This window comes from Juglans microcarpa x Juglans regia, chromosome 6S, assembly GCF_004785595.1.
Source record: "Juglans microcarpa x Juglans regia isolate MS1-56 chromosome 6S, Jm3101_v1.0, whole genome shotgun sequence".
In the NCBI taxonomy this organism is placed as follows: domain Eukaryota; kingdom Viridiplantae; phylum Streptophyta; class Magnoliopsida; order Fagales; family Juglandaceae; genus Juglans; species Juglans microcarpa x Juglans regia.
This window is the reverse complement of record NC_054605.1, coordinates 8,430,021-8,440,390: the sequence shown is the minus strand read 5'-3', so window position 1 is coordinate 8,440,390 and position 10,370 is coordinate 8,430,021.

Sequence of the window (10,370 nt, the reverse complement as noted above, 5' to 3'; positions counted from 1 at the left end):
ACTGGTAGTGCACCCAGTGCTGCCCCCTGATTGAAAAGTTACTCCCTCCTTTCTCTCCGCCCTCTCTCGCGCTTACCTCTCCCTCTCTTTTTCTCTCTTGCTCAGCCCAACTTGACGGCATCTCCGCCGCATTCCTGCTCCTCAGCCGCGCCACCACGGACCCTTCAGCCAGCCCCGTCGCGCCTCACCCCTCGACGCGTGCCTCGGTTTCGCTTGGGTAAGTTCCTGCCGCCGCATGTGTTAATCCCGTTATTTGCATGATTTACGTTATTTGCATAATCCCGTTATTTGCATGTTGATCCCGTACTTTATATATATATATATATATGGAAGGTTGGTTTAACCTAATGTTTTCGGGTGAGATGTTTTATTTTTGGGGTTTATGTTTAAATGAGTTTTGCTTTCAAGTGTCAATAAATATTATATTTGTATTTTAATAATATTGTTAATTAAAGGAAGTAAACCTATTTTTAAGAGAGGAGTTTTTCATGACTTATTTTATGGAAATTTTAGTAACTAATGTATTCTTTTTATTTATAAAATATTGTTGGTATTTTAGATATTTTGAATATTAATTTTTTATTGAGTTATATAATTATCATAATACTTATTCGATAAATTTTCTTATTCGGTATGCATTCGATTAAGTGGATATTGATGGTCGTAGAAAATGATGGTATTTTAAGGTTATGAAGATTTTTAGGTATTGAAGGATTAAAATAGGTTATTTTAGAAGTTTATGATTAAATATCGAAATGTGTGATTAATTGGAAATTTACGAGAATTACGTGATTATTTTATAGGTGACGATTAATTATTGTTCGACCTTTTGAGGAAAATACCGAAAAAAGCTAAGAAGTCCAGGTAAGCGGGATTCCTATGCTAGACTTTGCATAAAATAAAATGAGCTGAGGTCCTTTTTGGAAAATGTGCATGTTTTGTTATGAAAATAAATCTGAAAACAACCTCGGATATTTGTTCTGCATTACTCATGAGATTCTGTTTAAGAAGAAATTTTTTTCTGTCATGACTGGTATAGACATGAGCTTATTTTTGACTTTCTGTTTCTGAACTTTGAAAAGAGAGCGAATATGAAATTTGTGCATAAATATTGTAAATATGGTTTGGATATGTTTTGATTACGAAGATAATATGATTTTGTTCAATACTCTGTTTGGATAAGATGTGATCTCTGAAAACATTTGGCATGACTCTTTGATTCTGAATTTGATTCTGTTTCCGTTCTGTTCAGTACAGCCCTGCCACGGGTTATAATAGTGGATACGGCTCAACCACGGGTAATAATAGTGGATACGGCCCATTATTGTAAACGGCCCAATCACGGGTTACAATAGTGGATACGGCCCAACCACGGGTTATAATAGTGGATACAGCCCTGCCACGGGTTATAGTAGTAGTCTCTGTTTTGAGTGCACACCTTGGTGACAGAGTGATTTATGTTCTGCTTGGTTATCCGCAGATTGCACAACCCTACCACGGGGGTTATACAGGGCTTCTGTTCTGATATGATGTTCTGATGATGATCATCATCATTTATGCTGTGCCAAAAGGATATTTTTGAATGAAATTATTTCTAAATCTTCGCTCTAATATTTTGATAACATGTTTTGTTTTCGCACTCTGAGAATGAAAATGTTTTGTTATGCATTCTGATTTCTGTAAATGCTCATGTTTACACACTAGTATATATCCTCTGCTTACTAAGTTGTTGATCACTCACCCCTTATCTCCATATATTTTTCAGATAATTTTGATGGTTCAGTTAGAGAACAAGAGTAAGAAGTTTTAGCAAGTTGTGATGATCGAAGTGGAATAAGTACCTGAGGGTACAAGTGCTTATTTGAGAGTCGTAGTTAGTAAACTGATTTTATTTTTCGGGTATTTTGATTTGATGAGTTAAGGATAATTTCGCGTTTTGGAGAATTTTTAAGTTATGTTATTGAGATTCTCTTTATTGTCCCCATGGAGGAATTTAGATATTTGGATTGATTAAATGAATTAGCATTGTTTCGGATTTTTTGGATTTTTAGTCGTGTTATTTAAGTTGATTTTAGATATTAAGAGTTAACTCTCCAGACCTCTGGGATCGGAGCGTTACATACAGAATTTATGACTTGAGGTGAGCTACAATGCTCTGCCATTAGGCAAGCAAGGTGTCCGCAGGCTGCTTGCTCGTGACCCAGGTTTATTGCTCACCCGAAGTCTCTTTGTTGCTTCAGGGTAGGTGCCTGTATGTCCATCCATACGTTCCTTTAAAAGCCTCATAGAAACTAGAGCACCTTATGGGGAGAACATGCAAAATTCAAACTTGTTAGAAAAGTGAAAGCTAAATCTTGTTCTTGGGGCGAGCAAATTCAAACGAGCTTCATTGCTTGAGTTACTTAGAGTGTTTTTTAGTTGGGCGAGTTTCATTGCTTTCCTTGCTTGGGTGAGCTTGATTGCTTGACTTTTCCGTTCAATACTCAGGCAGGCTACATGAAGGCCGACTTCTTGGCTCAGGAGAAAACCTCGGGCGAGCTTCAATCCTAGCCTTTTTCGTAGCTCAGGTAAGTCATGTATGATTGGGGCAAACTTCATTGGTCACCTTGATCGTTGCTTGGGCAAGCTCATTGCTAGCACGAAACTCTCCATGTGCGGGTCTTGTTGATTGCTCGCCTTACTGGCCTAAACTAATCCTTGCGAGGGTGGGCTAAGCATTTAGAGCCCAAGTGAATTGATGGTTACTCGCCTTGAGCTTTGCTCGAATGGGCTCATTGCTCGAGAGACTCTCTATGTGCAGGTGGGTTAAGTGGCCTCCTTGCTTGTCTTTTGGGCCAGCTACATTGCTCCTCTGGGACTTTCTGAGCACAGGCAGGTTAGTGTTCATTTCCTAGGCGAGATGTGTTGCTCGCTTGTTTCCTGAGTGAGCAATGGAGCTTGAACATGATGTTTGAGTGCTATCATGGTCAGTGCTTGCTAGGCTCTTGTCCTGGGTGAGCTGCTTTGCTTACATGGGGATTTCCAGGCACACACATAGGTGTTCCAAGCAATGACCCTCGATTCTACAAGACTCCCAATGAATGAATAAACAGAAACGTAGATGAAAGATAAAGAGAAAAAATAGTGAAACTTATCAGTTTTTGCTATGTAAAATAGGGTTGCTATGCGACTAGGTTTGTAGTGCTCAGTGTGGCAGTGCAAGGAGCTTCCTGGGCGGAGGTGCTTGGTGTGGACCAAGCTACATCCACAGTGGAGGACTGGGTCGCATCCACGGTGGAGGATATGCGAGACTACTTTTCCAATGGTCTTGACTTGCTCTATTTCAATGTTTAAAATAGGGGCTGATGCGGCTTTCACCGATGGTCATGAAGGAGCTCTTGGCGATGAATGGAATTTGTTCACGATGGCCCTGGCTCTTCGCTGCTTGTGGAGCAAACTCAGTGGACAAGCTAGGAAACGGCTAGGACTCTTTTCCTCCTCTTCCTCTAGGGCTGAGCAAAATACAAAAACCCAACTCCAAATTTGACTCCACTCTTGCTCCACTTCGAATCCGACAAAACAGAGTCAGAGTTAGATTTGTATATTAATTTTTCAGTCAAAGTCGGAGGTATCATTGGACCGACTCCGACTCTGGCTTTATGCTTCGACTCCAACTTTGACTTTGCCCTCTAAATCCAACTTTGACTCCGAATCCAATATCGTACCTATGTTACAAAAATATGTATTTATTTATATATTTATCATATATACTAGTATAATTAAATAGTTATATAACTAGAACTTATATAGTTAAATTCAATAATATACTAGTTTGAGCTAATTATTATAAAATAATATACTTAGACTGTAATATAAATAGACTAATAATTGTTTAGTATATGTAAACATCATAGTATTACTACCTTATATAATCAAGTATAGAAATAAGTTAGACACTATTATTGAAATAAGCCTAGAGTAATAAGTTAATAACACTTCATACAAATTTTACTAAAATATAATAACATGCTATTAGACACTAGAAAGTCTAGTATATGATTAAGTTAGACATCAGTATAATAATATGTAATACTAATATATAACAACATGTAATCAGACACTATAGTATAAGTCTTGTATAGAAATAAATTAGATACTACTAAAGATATAACTAATAAGTCTAGTATAATAAGTTAATAATATATAATAATAATTTACTAAAGTATAATAACATGTAATTAGAGACTAGAAATAAGTCTACTGTAGAAATAAGTTATAAATAAGTTTTTTTTCTTTTTTAAACAAAAAGGGTTTATCTCATTAATTTCATGAAAACAAAGGGAGAATACATGGAGGGACAACCTCCAGTTGAATGACCTCTTCAGTGAGGAGAAGAGCATTTTTAGCTAATACATGAGCTAATATTTTTAAGTTCCTAGGTACGTACATAATCGACCAGTGAAGCACTTTCCCTAGAATGACCTCTTCAGTTGAATGACCTCTCCAGTTGAATGACCTCTTCAGTGAGGACCAATTCTCTTGATTGCTTTTAACAGCATTGACCACTGCTAGAGCATCCCCTTCAAGTTGCACATTAGACAACCACATCTCAATACATAGTAGTGTAGCCTTAAGGATAGCATGTGATTCACCTAGTTGAGGATTTGGGAAGAGGGCACGGACTGATCTAAGAGTAACCATTACTTTGCCTTCCCAGTTCCTAACTACAACACCAATTCCAACCTTGCAATGGATTTTATCAATGGCAGCATCCCAATTGATTTAAAGGTACCCTGTGGAGGTGTTGTCCACTGCTGAATAGTGAGGATACCATTCCTTGGCAGACTTTGAGCTATCTGATTTGAGGCTTTGAACTCATAAATTGATTGGTGAGCTTGTGAAACCAGAGTGAGAGGAGGGGTAAACACCTCTTCAAAGACAAAAAAGTTCCTTCTTCTCCATAGATGGTGGGCTATCACAGCAAACTCTTCTAGGTCCTCCCATTGCAGGGATGAGGAAAATTGGCTTAGGAGTCCCAAGAAGGAGATTTCCTCAACAGAGCATTTTTGCAGTTTCCTTGAGCAATTGATTCAGGCTCCACACAATAAATGGGGCAATTAGGAAGATCTACTACTTTCCACTTGAACAGGTTCAGTTTGGTAGGGAGGGCCTCGTGACTAGCTTTCCATAGGAATACCTTAACTGCATTGGGAATCTTTAGCTTCCATAGTTTGGACCAGAGGTCACCAAGAGCAGTGCTATTCGAGTATTGACCCTTAGTGCTATCCATAAGATCCACTTGTAGGTGATAGGCACTTCTAATAGAGAATTTACCATCAACAGTGCATCTCCAAGCTAGCTTATCTGAGTTCTTGATTAGGCTAAGGGGCATTCTACTGATAAGCTCACACTCAGATTCAGAAAAGAGGTTGTTCAATAGAGAGGTTTCAATGTTGTGAGTTGGGAACGATTAGTTCCTTAACCAAGGCATCTTCGTCCAGCAGACTCACTAGAGTTTAGATTCTGAAAGAAGAAGCCTTAGGAATCCACTTGTGTTTCCAGATCTTGACTAACTCACAATTGCCTATTTTCTAGATCAAACCTTCATTTAAGAGTTGCTTTGCTGCCAAGAAACTTTTCCATAAGTAGGAGTCATTATACCCAGCTTTAGCATTTAGAAAATCAGACTGAGGGAAATATTTGGCCCTCAAGATCCTTGCTACTAGAGATTGGGGATGCTGAATTAATCTCCATCCTTGTTTGGCTAGTAAAGCCATATTGAAATTCTCAAATTCTCAAATTCCCTAAAGCCCAAACCCCCTACACTCTTAGCTTTCCTAGCTACTACCACCTAAGCCCGTGTATTTTGGATCTGTCATCTGTTAGTCCTCACCAGAAATTTCGATTGACTCTGTTGATCTCCTTTACCAATGTTTTTGGACTTTAAACAAGCCCATGTTGTAGGTAGGGATTGCTTGGATGACTGATTTTAGGAGAATCTCTTTTTCTACTTGGGACAGGAACTTCATTTTCCAATTGCTGACCTTGCCTATAATCTTGTCAAGAATGGAGTTAAAGGCCTTTGACTTGTGTCTACCAACATAAGATGGTAATCCCAGGTATTTCTCATAAGAGTTTGATGCCCTCACTCCAGTGGTAGCCAAGAGTATGTCTTTCACTTCTGGTCTGGTGTTGTTGCTAAAGAAAATAAAGGTTTTCTCACTATTTAGCCTCTGACCTGAAGCTTGCTCATAGGTGTCAAGGAACGTGTATAGCCTGCTCCATTCTAGTGAGTTGGCTTTGCAGAAAATGAGATTGTGATCTGTAAAAAATAAATGGTTAATACTAAGGGATCCACGAGCCATTGGGATGCTTGAGATATGGCCAATGGATTCAGCATGATTAAGGATAGACTTCTGCACAAAGAATGAAGAGGTAAGGGGAGAGGGGATCCCTTCGTCTGATTCCTCTAGAGGGGTTGAACCTTTTTTGAGGGATTCCATTTACGAGAAAGGCATAATTGACTGTGGAAACACACTGCATAATTAAAGAAATCCATCTACTGTCAAATCCCATCTATTGCATGACAGCTTCCAAAACATTCCACTCAACTCGATCATATGCCTTGCTCATGTCCAGTTTCAAAGCCATATAGCCTTCCTTCCTACCTTGCATTCTAGTCTTCATGGTGTGTAAAGCCTCATATGCCACTATGATATTATCCGAGATAAGTCTGCCTTGTATGAAGGCACTTTGTGTTGGGGAAATAATCGCAGGAAGGATCAGCTGCAATCTATTAGCAAGGACTTTTGCATTGAGTTTGTAAGACACATTACGAAGGCTTATGGCGCGAAATTCGATGACCAGCTTAAGGTTCTATTTCTTGGGAATGAGGGTTATATATATTTCATTCAGCACTGCAAGACCAGTCCTAGAATTCAACACATCCTTCACTGCAGAAACTAGGTCTTATCCAACAGTGTCCCAATGGTCCTGGTAGAAAGCTCTAGGGGAGCCATTAGGACCTGGGGAACTAAGGGGGATCATTTCAAAGACTGCCTTTTTTATCTCTTTAGAGGTGAATTCATTAAGCAGTTGAGAGCTCATCTTAGCAGTAACTGTTTCCCTTGGTGAGCTATGTTATCTTTGATCCCTTGAGGCTGTGAGGTGGTGAAGAGGTCCATGTAGAAAGCCATAAAAAGGTCACTAACTTCCTTTGGTTGTTTTGCATGCACATCACCCTCATTAGAGATATTGAGAATGGAATTGAACTTCTTTCTTTGGTTTGCACAGGAGTGAATGAATTTTGTGTTTCTGTCTCCATCTTTCAACCACCTTTGATTTGCTCTTTGGCACCATTTGAGATCCTCAGCTTCAAGAAAATTATCTACTTCCTTTTGCACCTCTTTAATTGACTCTGAGAGTTTCCTTTGATTCAACCTTTGCAGCTCCTTAATCTTCACCCTCTTCTCAGCAATAACCTTTGTTATGTCGCTAAGGAGATATTTACTCCATTTGACCAAATGCTCCTGGCATTTTACCAAACCTTTTTTAATGAACTCAGTGCTACTAGGATAGTTGGGGGATAGGTCTAAGCTTTCTTAATGATGTGTGAACATTCTCCCTGCCTTGACCAATTAGCCTCATATCTGAATACTCTCTTTTTGGGTCTGTAAGCATTGAGAGGATTGGCAAAAGAGATCAGCAAGGAGAGATTTACTCCATTTGACCAAGTTGTCTCGTTTCTCATGCTAAAATAATAGAGTACAACAATCTATACTACTCCACTTCCTTCAAAGTTAAACCTTACGAATTTATAGTATCCTCCTAATCTTATAAATGCTGCTAATGTGTTGATGTTTGGTGAGTGACGAAGCAAACGAGGATACATTTCATGAAGAAACAAATAATAATTACGAAATTGAAGACTTGAAGTAGATCCATTAAAAAATTATTGATATATAGTTATAAATAGTAAAAAAAATATAAGGCCAACTGAACTAAATCTAAATGACTCGAACATAAATACATATTTAGTTACTCAAATAGGATTAGGGTTAATTTATTCTGGGCATGAAGTAGTTGACAAACCCAAAGAAATCTTGAATGAGCCGAAACCAAATGTCAATCCTAATTTTTCCAATAATCTTTTCTAGAAATGACAATACATGATGGGTAGTATGGTTAGTGTTAACTTAGAGCATTGTCATTGGTTTATCCATTTACAAATGCAAACACATATTTGCATAACTAGACCAATAAATTGACTACATTGGATTATGCATATTTAAATATTTTCATAGATATGAACGATGCCAATACATCTTTACAGATGCATTGTTCACTCTACAAATGCTATTTTATTAATTGTTTCACCCTATTCCCACACACACACACACACACACACTCTCTCTCTCTCTCCATCAACGGGATTATTTTTCCTGAGAGCTCTCCTTCACTTTCCTCTTCTCCCTTCCTCGACTCGAATAGAAGCCTTTCTCTCTGAAAAACCCAAGCAGCTCTCTCTCACGATAGCTCTTGATGGATCTTACGATGGCTGTGAACGAATCTCCTTCTGAGCTTTCACATCAAGAGATTCTGCTTCATTCCTATATCTCTCTTCTTCCTCTTCCAGATCTCTACTAGTGTGGAGCTTCTGATTTTACATAAGTGATTTAATCGGCCCTCTTTTTACTCAAAGATCAACAATGTTTTGTTTCATTAATGCTAGGGTTTTGCTTCAAGTTTCTCTACAATTTTTGCTTTCTCGTACCTCCATTAACCATTGATTTTTCTAGTGTTTTATTGTTTCGAGTCTAAATATCAGTTTTTGATGTTAAGAACACTTGGATTTTGATTTTCTATTAGCTTCATAATTCTTTTGTAAGCTGGATCGATAAAATTTGGATGGAAAGGATGTAGAACTTTGTCCTGTGAGACTCGACTTGGACTTAATAACAAACCCATTTGATAGTAGATTGAGATAATTAGATGAGTCTTGCAAAATATTTGTTGTGTACCCTTGGGATGTTTTCATTTTTCTAGAAATTTCTGTTCCATTTTTGGGCATGAAACTTATATCTTCTTTGAAATGATTTTTTTTTTTTTTTTTTACTTTGAGTTTTAAGCTTTAACCATCATGACTCGTGATATTTTAATTTGGTTCAATTGCTACTTTGGCTTTTCTATTAAATCCTTCGTTAATCACTCATAAAAAACAATGCTTATAATGTGCAATTAAATGTATTATCTATAATATTTTATGCTCTGAGGTTTAGTTAATTGGCCTATTTTAATTGGCTTGGGCTAAAATCTTTTGGGTCCTCTACTGTTTGGAAATTGTTTGGCTTGTTTTAATTGGCTTGGACTTGCTGTTAGGAGACTAGTTTTAATCTTTTGTTTTAATTGATCCTCTGTTTTGAATTGAGGTTTTTTAGTTGTTGTTTTGAAGATGTGTGACTGTAATTTTCTGTTTGTTTTGCTAATCCTCTGTTATAATGTATTGTTTTAATTGGCAATGTGACTATGAGTAATACAATGGTACTGTTGAAGGATGAACACTGTGTACTTTAATAAAATGGTACTGTTTAATGTGATGTCTAAGTAACATTTTGTCCATCAATATTTTGTTGAAGGATGAACACTTTAATTGATGAGGATTCATTCTTCACCACACTGTTGAAAAGTGGTGATGGTGGTATTAACAACCCACTTATAGATAGTGCAAATGTTGATGTCCAAGTGACAATCCCAACAGGAAATAAGGGCACCAAATAAAAAATCCCAGTGGGGTGTGTCATTTACTGCAGGGGAAGATACTCTTCTCGTTCCAGCTTGACTTAACATTAGTATAGACTCCATACGGGGGACTAACCAAACCTCCACACAATTCTGGTGTAGAATTTATGATTACGACAATACCTATAAAAAACCTAACAGTCCAGAATGGTCTGTACCCTCTTTGACCAATCGGTGGTCAAGCATGCAAAAATGCATCAATAAATTTTGTGGTTCCATAGCCCAAGTTGAAAGAATGCATCCAAGCAGTGCAACTGAGCTAGACAAGGTATACTGGTTTTTTCAATGTTTTATTGTTGTAATTGTTAAGTATTTACAATGATACAGCGTATTGATTGTGAAACTATTTTGTAGATTGATAAGATACAAATTTTGTACCGAGAGACCCAAAAGACCAACTTCAACATGGAACATTGTTGGAATCTTTTGAGGCACCAACCGAAATGGCAAATACACATTGAACTCATAAGAATAAAAGACAATGTGTCATATTTAGGTATTACTCCAAACTGAATATGATTAGGGGAAGACATGAAAAATGTGCTTGTGGATTGTGAGAGACCTCCAGACAAGAAGACTAAAAAAGAAAGAGA